We start from the raw sequence: 13,860 nt of genomic DNA, 5'->3' as shown, positions 1-13,860 counted from the left end.
CTGTGTTTAGGTCTAAACTATTATCACATGATACTAGTAAACGTCATGTTTGTGTAGAAAGTAAATATTTTAAGAAATTGTCTAACTCTGTTGTAACTAGAAGTACCGAATTGTTAGAGTTAATTCATTATGATATAGCCGATTTAAAAAACACTACAAGTAGAGGTAGAAAAAATTATTATCTTTTGTTCATGATTTTACTAAATTTTACTAAGATTTATCTTATAGAAACAAAAGATGAAGTCGGTAGCATATTTTTTAAATTTAAGGCAGAAACCGAAAAATCAGTTAGGTAAAACACTACAAGAAATCAGGGTTATTTCGACGCATTTTAAAGCATCAGAATAAAGAACGTCGAGATATAGCACATTCGTTGACGCTGTAAGGTGTGTGTCGGTAGATGCAATCTATCTCGACATTGATTTGATTGCCTCAAGCATGGCCATACAATCCACGTCGTACATGTATATGTCGAGAAAAAGGAAACAATTAAACAACATTTTCCTTTTTTCCGACGCCATGCATATATATGACAATAAATATGTGGCTATTCTCGACGTGAACGTGTACAACATCGGGAAAACTTATTATTTAATTGTTTTCTTTTCCCCAACGTCCTGCATATATGTTAGAAATTAGGTGGCCACTCCTAACTTATACGTTGATCACGTTTGGAAAAAAGGAAACAATTAAATAATTAGTTTGCTTTTTCCAAACGCCATGCATACAACATCGGGAGTGGAGGCTACCATTCCTAACGCCATATGTAAAACGTCGGATATATGGGGCATAATGCACGATGTTTTACTTATGGCATCAGGAATAGTGGAGATCTTTCGATGTTTTTATTGTGGGTCGGGAGATCTATAAAATTCCAGATTTGTGTTCACATATCTAAAAGTTTAGGGTTTAGGGTTAGAGAGTTAGAAAGAAAGAGAGACTGAGAGAGATCAACCGCCGTGTAGAAGCCGAGAAGAAGAGTCTACATTCGTGGTCAATAAATAACTTTTTGTTTATAGTTCATGCGTTGTAATCTCTCAAGTAACATGTTCGTGGATTTAGCATGAGTGGCTATAAGTTACAATATTAGACCGCTAAATAGAGTCATGCGATAAAATATGCATTCCTATTTATGCGTTGCTATCATGATAATTAAACACAGTTGCACAAGTTTTCCTCTCCATCATCCAAGTATAAGCAAAGAGAGGTTTCTGGTAAGCCCAGATTCGAACACAGAGAATGCAATATCCTACTTTATCTAATCGCGTACTAACTTATGCAGTATACACTATACAGTATAAACTTTTATCAACAGTATACTAAGAATTCTAGTTATGCACACTACAGTGCTTGGTGGTGCAAGGTGAACATGGCAGCATTTTATAATGTGATATGAACTCACTATAGACATGGCAAAGAAGGAGAGTTGAGCTAACTATTTGTCGTGATCGATGCTTTCTTACTTCGAGACAACACACACATAAACTAACTAAGAATTAAGACGAGTACTTTTTCGGTACAATACCATACTTGTTCTCCTTTTAGGATGCAAATACACTTAGTTATTTTATGGAATATCTAAGTATCATGAATGTAGTAACATTAGCAAATCTTTATTTAAGCCCTACACCTTTCAGTGCTTTCATCGGATACATTGACCTTTCAGTAAGCTATGCAAAAGATGAGCTTTGGTGACGAGAATATATTGCTATGTTCTCTTCACCAATCGTTTAGCTAAGTAAGATCCTTACCTATTTGATGATTACCATCCCTTTCCTTGCTTTTCTTTTGAATAAACAAGTTAGGACACTTACCATTAGCTAAACAAAATGTTTACTACTTTCAATGTAACTCTCTAAGCATTAATAACATCAATCACTAACATGTCATCAATCAACTGAGTAGATTTATAAGAGGTAAGAAATATCGGGGAATGGAAGAAGAAATACATTGCTTTCATAAACGACAAGTTAAGCTTTCCAGTCTTACTATGCTACTTACAAAATATTACAATATAAAAATTACAAAGTGGAAACACAACAGAAAGAGGGTGCCTTGGAGTTTGATTTTTCATACTCCTCGGCTCTTAATTTTGCCTACAAATGAGGAGAGGTGATGAAATGTGGAAATCTCTCCTGGTTTTTTCTTTAAGTTCTCAAGTAAAACTCAAGGACAAGGAGAATGATGAACGATGAGAGGAACTTACTTTGTTGGCCAAATTATGCACACCTCTTATGGAATGAGAGGCTCTATTTATACACGAGGCATGATGTCGACAAGATGTCACACACCATTAAGACCACTGAAAAGTTGCATTTGGTGTTGCGCCAGACGTCCTTTCTGTCCTCTTTCTGAATTTCCCGCCAACTACTAGGTTTTATAGTGCTTTAATCGCCTAATTTATATTTCTTTTTGCCACAAAGATTGATGGGTCTTCTCGTGTAGCCATATCTTCGCCAAGTTTATCTCTTCCTAAAGTCCTGCGATAAGAGCACTAAAGAATAGTAAAACGAGATAAGGTTCTTTTGTGTCATGCATCTCACAGAGTAAACAAATCACTTACTTTTTCCTTTGTTTCTTCTCTTTTCGTGTGATTAGACTTCATAGCGAGCATTAACTTGTATTTCTACAAGTTATTAGCTCTCCATCGTCATCGGGCTCCTCTTCCGCTCATCATCTTGCCACTTGTCGTCCTATTTTGCTGTTACTACTCGTCATTTCGATAAGTTGTTTTTTGTTTTTTTTAAGTAAAAGAAATGTACATTTAAGTGTATATTAAAACTGTTAGAGGTTCAAGGTTGAAATTTTTGAAATGTATGCTTAAATGTTTATTGAAATTGTTAGAGGTATAGGTTGAAATATTTGAAACTATTGAAATTGTTGAAATTGTTAGGAGGGGGGTTATAATGGATATGTAGGAAGCCTATAATGGATTGAGAAAATTGTTTGTTGCAAGTGTTAGTTGAAGCACTTTGATTGATTTATTCTGGCTATCCTGCAATTATTGTAGCCTTTCGTTTCTTATTTGTTATTGTGTTTTGTTTGTTGGAAGTGTTAGTTAGATTATAAAGATTGAAGCATTTTGATTGATTTGTTTTGGCTATCATACAGTTATTGTAACCTTTAGTTTTTTATTTGTTACTATGTTTTGTTTGTTGGAAGTGTTAGTTAGATTCTAAATATTGAAGCATTTTGATTGATTTGTTCTGGCTATCATGTATTATGATAGCCTTTAGTTTAAACTTAGTTATAAATTTGTTAGTAGTTTTGTTTATTGGAAGTGTAGCTTGGAAAGATTGAAGTAATTTGTGGTTAGTTTGTTCTGGTTATCCTACAGTTATGGTAGCCTCTTTAGTTTAAACTTAGCTTTAGTGAAAGTTTGGAGATTGGGTACTTATGAGGCATAGCTTATTCATGGAGTAAGTTTGAGCATTGAGAGGAGGAATATAAGACTAATCAAACTTGTTTATGTTTTAGGTTTTTAACAATGGGTAAGGGTTGAATGAAACTTAGAAATAAATTCTCGATTGCGTATAGAGAAGGAGTGTTCCGCTTTTTAGAGGTTGCAAAGTTTCACACCAATGATTACAAACGAATAAGGTGTCCATGCAAGAGATGTATGAACTCAACTTGGGAGTCATTAGAGGGTGTTAAGCGACATCTACTAACAATTGGAGTACCCCCCCCCCCCCCCCCTCCTATACAAACTAGGAGTATCACGAAGAGCCAATGAACTTGTATAGAGGTATAGAAAGTTTTGATGAAGTACCTAGCAGTAACCCTTTTCATGAAGAAAATGAAATGTTCAATATGCTTAATAATTTACACGCTCCGATTGATCATGAAGAAAAAATAGAGGAAGGTTTGGAGAATGAAATGTCGTTTAATATTGGTGTAGAACAAAAGACAACAAACATATTTCAGAAGTTATTGAATGAAGCACGTAATAAGCAACACCCCGATTGTTGTTTAGAGTTTTCCTCCCTGAACTTTTTGGTTAAGTTGATGTATATCAAAGTTCTCAACGGTTGGAGTAATAAGTCCTTCGACTTGTTATTTGAACTGTTAAAAGTATCGTTTCCAATGGGTACTACTATCCCTGATTGATTCTACAAAGCTAAACGAAATCTACATGACTTAGGCCTAGGATACAAGACTATTCATGCATGTACGTATAACTGTGTTATGTACTAGAAGGAATTTACCAATTTGCAACATTGTTCATCTTGTGGTTAGTCTCGGTACAAAGTTAATGCTAACAAAGGGGAAAAAGTTCTACATTAGGTAATGCACCACTTTCATTAATACCGAGATTAAAGTGATTATTTGTATGCAAGAAAGGCTCGTCGGACATGAGATGACATAAGAATAAACGAGTCAAAACAGATGATGTGTTAAGAATCCAATTGATGTTGAGTGATGGAAGCATTTTGATTGTGATTTTCCTGATTTTACTTTAGATTCATCAAACGTTCGTTTGGGATTAGCTTCAGATGGATGTAATCCATTTGAGAATATGAGTATCTGGTACAGTATGTAGCCTGTGGTGTTAATTCCTTATCATTTGTCATCTTGAAAATGTACGAAAGAGTCCAACTTCTTCATTTCATTGCTTATACCTGATCCAATATCAACTGGTAGGAATCCTTGATTGAGGAATTGAAATAATTATTGACTTTTGGTGTGCATGCTTATAATTCTCTTACCAATTAATTCTTTCAATTATATGCAGAGTTGTTGTAGACAACTAATGACTTTCCAGCACATGATGACTTATTTGGGTGGAGTACAAAATAGTATTAGGCATGTCCCATATGAATGAGAGATAATCGTCATTCGGGATAAAAGAGAGAATATCTTTTATGGGACATCGATATTATCTTCCAGATAATCACGTTTGGCGTAGAAGTAAGCTATATGATGGAAATGTAAAGCATAGGGTCCTCCGTATGATATCTTAGAACAACTAGATTTGTTGAATTTTCTAGTTATGAGTAAACATCTCTCATTGAAAGATAAGAAAATAAAGCAAGCTCTCAATAGGACTAAGAAAAGTATCTTTTTCAAACTTCCTTATTGGTCAGGACTACTATTACGTCATAAACTGGATGCAATGCATATTGAAAACAATGTTTGTTACAACTTGGTTGGTACGTTATTGAATATTCAAGAAAAAATAAAAAATACCATGAATGCTCGACTGAACCTACAAGATTTGAAAACAAGAAAGGATCTACACCTAGTACAATTCGGAAACAAATTTTTGAAGCCACATGCAATGTACACGTTGACTAGTAGCGAGCAAGCTGCATTTTACAAGTATCTGAAATCAATTAAGTTTCTCGATGGGTTCATTTCTAATATTTGATGACGTGTGAATGATAGAGACGGAAAAATATTAGATCTTAAAACAAATGACTATCATGTTTTGATACATCGACTTCAACCTATTGGTGTTGGAGCATATCTTCCAAAACATGTGTTCACGGCTATTACTTAATTATGTGGTTTTTTGTGACTTGTGCGCAAGAATGGTACAAATAAGTGATTTGGACCGACTGCAATCAGATATCATAATCATTCTTTTAAATTGGAAAGAATATTTTCATCTGCCTTATTTGTCGTAATGATACACTTTGTCGTTCACCTACCATATGAAACCAAAGTTGTTGGTCCAGTCTCTTACAATTGAATGTATCCTATTGAAAGAAGTCTACACATGTTAAAATAATTTGTCTGAACTAAAGCACATCTTGAGGGGTCTATTACAGAAGCATATGTGATGAATGAATCAGGGACTTTTTGCCCGAGATATCTAACTGGGATTGAAACGTGATTCACCAGAGATGAACAAAATGATGATAGCATTCTCGGTGACAAGGTAATTAATGAGTTTGAAGTGTTCATGCAGAAAGTATGACCATTAGAGGCATCAAGTTTACGAACTCTATCATAGAAAGAGAAACAGCTTGCACATTAGTACATCCTAAACAATGTAGATGAAATAGCAGACTACCGCAAGTACGCAATTCCAACATTATATTTCACTAACTATTTTAGGTGTTTGTCATTGTCATCACAAAAACTCACAATTATCCTCTTTAGGAAATACTTGAGGTTTATACGTCGTCAAGCTCAAAGCACTTTTGAGTTATTTAGAAGACATCAATGAGCATTTTCTGATATGTTCAGAGCTCATGTATATATAGCGTACATGAGTATGAAAATTGGTATATCTTCTTTAATAATTTATATATATTCATTTACATCAGTTTCATGTTTTTGAAATGCATAAGAGAGATAACATTTCTTATGATTTCTTCTCACTTACAATGAGACCTTCATCTGAGGTTCGCTCTTACAGTGGAGCGTTATTTCCAACACACAACAAAAAACAGTGGATACAAGTGTTGGAAATTCAATATCCGCATGGACGACATGTTTGGCTATTCCAGAGTAGTTGGTTTCATACAGACAACAACAAATCAATACGTAGCATTTTTGGTTTATTAAGGAACTAGTCATTCTCGCGAACCAAGCACATCAAATCTTTACCTCGAGGACCCAAAATTTGTACCAATTGAAAAGTTGTTCAAGTGGTCTAAAATAAACGTATATGGGATGTGACTGAAGTGGAAGATGAGAATGAACAATTGAATGTATTAGAAATTGTTGTCGGACATCGTGTGGATGAATAAATTGAGGAAACAACCTTACAACCATAGTAGTGGGTCCAATTTTTTCCTACAATGACAACATGATCTCACTGAAGAACGAGGTCAGTCAGTGAACCATGTGGAGCTTTTAAACAAACACACTCAATAGAAGTGACAAATTTGTTTTACAGGCGGCTGCAGATGCACATGTAAGTTTATAGTTTATTTTGTTTTATTTTTCAACTTTTAATTGTGAGTTCATAATTAACTTCAAACTTTTGGTTCAGAATCAAATACTGGAACTTTAATCTCAACCCACCTTAGAAGGTTCTCAACCACTCTCTAGGGACAAGATATGTAAGACCATTTTATGTAGACGACTGGGCAACTCAAAAGGTCTTGGTTGGGACCCCAAGCCCAAGTTCCGAAATAGTGATCCAATTCTTCGTCTTCATATTCACAAGAAATGAAATCTAGAGAGTTTAGAAAACTAAGACCTAGCCTTGAGTTTTCGCAATCAAAGATTGAAAAACAAAGAAGTGATTTTGAAAAAGCTAAAAAATTTATTGAACAACAAAGAACGTAAAAGATGCATGCTCAACAAATGAAAGAAAATGCTCGACAAATAGAACAAATGAAAAAGATGATTGAGAAAATGAGTCACCCATATAGAAGACCTTCAACACTTGCGGTATGTATTTTTGAACTTTTAAGTTGTTTAATTTGTTATTTGTGATATATAAATTTACTTTCATGTCATTGTAGATGTGGACTGTTTGAAGATGGCGTCCACGGGGACTAGGAGTTGATATATTTTTTTTTTATTTTTTTATGTAATTGATTCAAACAATTTGTAATTGTTCGAATAGTAAAATTGAGTTTCTAATGATATAAATTACAAATTTGTATTTTAATAATTTTATTAATTTTGTGTTAGTTGTCTTTCAAAATTTTATTGAATTTAAATCGAATTGAAACCCAAAAGAGTACCTCACGACAAAAAAATAAACATAATAATTGGAAGAAAAAAATATTAAAACTATCTCTCGACACCCTAAAGGCGTTGAGAATGATGCCCTTTCCCGACATCGTAAGCAAAGCATAAGGCCAACCGTCCCCCCATGTCACGTCGGGAGTACCTTTCTCTCGATGTAGGGATGGGACATCAAAAGACACCTACTGTCGACGTGCTCCAACCATCAGCATTTCCAACGTCGGGAGTAAGTAATTTCCGATGCCTTTTTGGTTGCACGTCGAGAATTCCTCCTCTGACGCATTATTGTTGACTTCCTTTCCAACAATGCTTTGTACATGAGGAGATCATTTCCTGATGCTTTTGGGTATATATGTTGACGCTTGAAGCCATAGGAAGACCTTCGATTTCTTGTATTGAAAAGATTAAAAAAAATAAGATCTGATAAAGGTGGTGAATACATTGATAAATTTCCTAAGGATATTTCTTAATCAAATGATATTTTTCATGAATTTACTACCCTTTATTCACTACAACAAAATGGTATAGCAGAGCGAAAAAATAGAACCCTTAAGAAAATGATGAATGTTATGTTATTAAGTTCTAAATTATCTAATAATATATGGGAAAGTTGTGTTGTCTGCTTGTTTTATTCTCAACAGGGTTCCTCACAGAAAAATGGATAAAGTATCTTACACCTTTGGAAAGGATATGCACCTAATCTTTCTTACTTGAGGGTTTAGGGATGCTTGGCTAAGGTACCATATCCTACATTCATTAAATCTACGGTAGGGTTAAAATCTTTGACTGTGATTTATTGGTTATGCTCGAAATAGTGTTGCATATAGATTTACATGCTTAAATGACAAAACCATACGTGAATATATGGATGGAGTGTTCTTTGAGAATGTTTTTCCTTTAAAAGAATAAATGAAATCTCTATTTGTTTCTTGTTTGTCTAGCAATATGCATGATCTCGAAAACACTTCAGTTGTTAGTAAAACATTCGAATATGAAATTGTAAATACTTTTGATGTAATATCTTAATTAAAACCTAGAAGAAGTAGGAGACAGAGAACTGAGAAAAATTTGGGATTGGATATCTTAACCACTTTTGTAGTTGAAAACTACAATGACATCAACTATAATTTCACATGTTTGTATCTAATAGATGAGGATCCTAAATCTTACAAAGAAGCCTTAAACTCTGTAGACTCAAGTATATAGAAGGAAGCTATTAAGAGTGAACTAGATTCTCTAACCATAAATCAAACATGGGATTCAGTAAATCATCCTGAAGGAAGTAAACCAATTAAGTGTAAGTGGATTTTAAAAAAGAAAACAAGATCAAATGGTTCGATAGAAAGATACAAAACTAGATTAGTAGTGGTAGGATATACTTAATTGACTGCTTTGACACATATTCCCTTGTAACCAAGATAACGACAATTAGGGCCTTGATTGTACTAGTTTCCATACATAGTCTTCTTATTCACCAAATGTAAAAAAATGTCTTTCTAAATGGTGATCTCGAGGCATAAATTTATATGGCACAACCAGAAGGGTTCAAGGTTACTGGTCCAGAGAATAAAGTATGCAAACTTAAAAAGTCGCTCTATTGTCTTAAACAAACTCCTAAAAAATAGTATGAAAATTTTAATAAAACTTTGATAAACAATGGATTTAAGGTAAATTCCTTCGATACATGTGTTTATTCAAAGTTTTTTTGAGCTCATTATGTGATACTATGTTTGGATGTTGATGACATATTGATCTTTGGAACAAACATGGAATTAATAAATAATACCAAGTTGATTTTGTCATCACATTTTAAAATGAAAGACCTAGGAGAAGCAGACGTAATTCTTGGTGTTAAAATCAGAAAAATTGAAAATGGTTTTTCCTTCTGTCAATCCCATTATGTTGAGAAAATATTAAAGAACTTTGATAGCTTTGTTATTTATCAAGTAAGAATTTCCTATGATGCTAGTAAAATCTTAAGAAGAATAAGGGAAATAGTGTCTAATCTGAATATGTAAAGATCATAGGTAGTGTTATGTATTTAATGAACTATACTAGATCTTATATTGCATATGATGTCATTAGATTAAGTAGATACACATATAATCCTGACAAATATCATTGGGACACTTTACGTCATCTGTGGACATATCTTAATGGCATAAAAAACTATTGTTTGCACTTTAACAAAGTTCTTGTTGTATTAGAAGGTTATTGTGATGCAAACTAGGTTACAGATAATGATAAGATTAACTCCACTAGTGACTATGTACTTTTACTCGAAGGTGAAGAAATATCTTGGAAGTCTGCAAAACAGACTTGCATAGCTAGATCCACTATGGAATCTAAATTTATTGCATTAAAATTGGCAAAACAAAAGGCTGAGAGGATTAAATGCCTACTAGGAGATGTACCATTGTGAGGGACATCTGTACTAGTGTCTATACACTGTGATTCACAAGTTGCCATAGGTATTGCCAAGAATAGTGTTTATAATCGCAAAAGAAGACATATACGTCTTAGACATGAAGCAGTGAAACAATTGTTGGAGGAACTATTTTCTTAGAATTTGTTCAGCCTAAGAGGGACCTGGTTGATCCTTTAACCAAAGAACTAACTATAAAAGTAGTTCTAAATTCCTCAGTGAACATTGGCAAGAGTCCTACAATGATCCATAGCACTTGATATTGACTGATCTATTGCAAATGACTTGATGGTCCTTACTAGGTAGTTCGTTCCAATAGACTTGATGGTCTATAGCTCATTATGTGGATATTCCTTAAATGGACTTGATGGACGTTTGGTGCTTGTAGAAACTTTGCACATAAAACTCAATACTAACGGCGCCAAAAACTTGCTTTTTTGTCTTGGTTTCGTCTTATGCAAGACCAAATCATAAATTTATCATGCTAGGTTCTACTAATGCGACTAATATAGCCATCAAGGCAAGGATTAGGTGATAAAAAATTCATATCCTATCTATGCATTACTTCATGCATGATCAATGTTTAGAACAAGTTTCCTCAAGCTTGCCCAAGTGTAAGCCAAGTGAGAGGTTTTCTAGATAAGCTAGAGTCTAACATAGAAAATTTCTATCAATGCTTACTTCTTTACCAGGCGATATAAATTCTATATAGTATAAAGTATAAAACTATACTAATGTACTTATTTACACAAAGGATTCTTTAGAGGGAATGGAAGGGGAGGATTATGAAATACAAACTAATTTACATTGTAAAAATTAGGCCTATAGGGCCAAAAGGTCAGACGTTTGAATAGAGTGGTTGAGAGGTTCGAGTGGGCCAAAATCTAGATAGAGAGAGACGGAAAGGAATAGCCCTTCATCCATCTGTAAAAGAGTTTCTTCTTTTTCTCCAATCAGTCGTAAAAGTGAGAGTTGTATTTCTGATTGGAGAAGAACTCACATTTCATTTGTCTTCTAACTTGTAATATTCTTCATCTTCTTTATCTTCCATTTTTGTATTTCTCTTTAATATATATGTTCATATTGTACGATGGTCGAAGGCCTACATCTTTTAATATATTGCATGATTATACCTTTTCAATCCACCGTTTCTTGACTTTCTAAGACCGATGGTTGAAGGCCTACATACTTGTCGCGTTAATTGAGCTATGTTCATCGCCTGATCAGCGTAAATCGCCAACTACCCGAGAGTGTCTCCAAACTCATTCTTTGTGAGAATATTTCTATAATTTGTATTTCGAAAGGTGAACAAGTGTGGATACCAGGCAACAAGAGGTTGATGTCCTTAAAAGTGAAGTTTTATAAGCGAAAACTTCTAGACATAGCTTGCATTAGTATGCTTAGTCACTTGGATCCTGAGAGGTGAGCAAGTGTGGCATTTAAAGACTTCGAGAGAAGCTTGCCATAATCATGAGCTGGTGATGCAAACAATGTACCATTGAGGCTCTTACATTGCTTAATCACCTAATAATGTGTAGACCTTCCTTCGACCCCCTTCTCACATACAAGTTAGTTTGTATCATAGCTCGTAATTCATCTCCTCCCCCTTTTACAGACTCTCTAGGCCTATAGGAGTAGAATTCATTCTTACATTCTTTATACTATTCAATTTATTCTTTTATATTGTCTGATTGGTAAGTAAACTCTAAAACTAAGCTTTGATATCAATTCCTTGTGTTTGACTTTTAATCACCCAGATAAACCTATTACTCTGTTTATACTTGGACAAGTAGTAGAAAAACTTGTATCGGCCAACAAGGGTTTAGTGGTTAAGCAATAATGAGGTACATAGTGAGTACTTCACGTACAGTGAACATGATTAATGATTTATTGCATAGAGATAATGATACCCTTTAAGTCCTACATTAACTTACGCGACATCTCAACCTAGTGCTTGGCGTCATAGGTTAACTAAACACCAACCACGCACAAACAACACCCACCAACGAACTAGCAAGCTATCACATAATTTATGTCCATTATTTGTGTCCGAAAAGGAGAACAAGTATGGTGTTAGGCACCAAGAGGTTTTTTTCCTTAATTAGAAGAAGGTTATAAAATCTCTATTGCATCAAGGGCCACTACTTGGTTTAATCGTCCATAACACAAAGACCTTCCTTCATATTTTTTTAATACAAGTTAGTTAATTATTTTCCACAACCACACCATCACATATCACCTTCTACAAATTCTCTAGTGTAAATAATAGCTTTAATATACACATATACATTTACTTTATACTGTATAGATATTGTACATCGCCTAAATGAACATAAAACATTGTAGTTAAAGCTTGATAAAAATTCTCTATGTTCAACCCTAGTTGTCACACCTCCTCCTAGATCACTTGCTCTTGATCCAAAAGGTTGTGTGATGTCAACTGAAATCATTCACCTTTAAAACAACTTCAATTAACCCTTAACTTGAAAACATAAAACATTTGCAAGCAGAAGTCTTTAAACTTAGAAATAACTTAAAAGTGTAGTGTAACCCATTTAGAATTGAGTTTTACAAATATCAAATAAAGTATATAATACATGGAAATATAACTTTACATAAAATATAATAATACTTTTACTAAATCATTTCCTTTCATGACTGAAAACTTATTTGGCTTGGCAGTAGTAAGTTAAGCACATAGAGATTCACAATATGTACCTGAAAAAAGAAAAAATATTTTGTAAAAGTAAGTCAAAAGATTTAGTGATCAACTGTTTTTTATAAAATAAGTTTTCAAAAATAGTTTAACATAAAACTGAAGATTAAATAACATTTATCAATAAACAGTCATTTCATAACATGATACTCGAAATAATGAACTTTTATATAGCTTTTGGAAAACATGATCTATAGCCACAGGCTGTATTAAACCTTTGTCCGAAGACAAAACAATCGATAGGAAACAACTTTCACAATAATCCTCCTCCTTTAAGGGATGAAGATATACCCTTGATGACCCATAAACTATAGCCTTGTCAATCTTAGCATTATTTTGGAGTTAACCACATGTATACTAGGTCTCATGGAATATTCGAGCTATGATAAAACATATTGAAAATCTTGAAACATTTTCTTTGCTTTAATAGTTCATCAATAAATCATTCAAACATATCATAGCTTGAGATATCAATTCAATAATTTCTTTATCATAAAACATGTCTTTAAACAATAACTTTTAAATAAATGTGTCACTCACTATACTTGAGTTGATCTTTAGTCGGAAATTTTCTTCACCTTCTCCTTGATCTGAAAAATCCACATTAATTCTTAATTAATTCCTTGATCATGAGAATATCCAAAATTTCCTTAAAGTTTCCAAAAGTAGAAAAACAAACCAAAAACAGCCGAAAATGGTTTTCTTGCGCCCAATGGCATGATGATTGGGCTTGGACAGGCTTGTAAAGGTGATAAGAGCTAGGCCTAAAAGAAGCATCATGCAATTATTGACTTGTTTGGTTACATGGCATAGGTGATAAGAGTCAAGGTACTAATGACTTGTCTTCTTTATGTTCTCCTTCTTGTTTCGCCAGTTTATTAGAGTTATTTTGCTAATTTTTAGTTGACTTACTTTGAATGAGGTTAAGAAGAAACTTTGGAGTATTGATTGAGGATGATCTTTCTTCTTGTGTATGTTCATTCTATATATGTATTGTTTTATTAAAAATAGAGGATTTGTTGCATCGGGAGATCCTATACATCTTTCAACGTCGTCTACACGGCGTCAA

This window comes from Cucumis sativus, chromosome 3, assembly GCF_000004075.3.
Source record: "Cucumis sativus cultivar 9930 chromosome 3, Cucumber_9930_V3, whole genome shotgun sequence".
Lineage (NCBI taxonomy): Eukaryota > Viridiplantae > Streptophyta > Magnoliopsida > Cucurbitales > Cucurbitaceae > Cucumis > Cucumis sativus.
The sequence above is the reverse complement of the archived record's forward strand: the minus strand, read 5'-3'. Positions refer to the sequence as shown.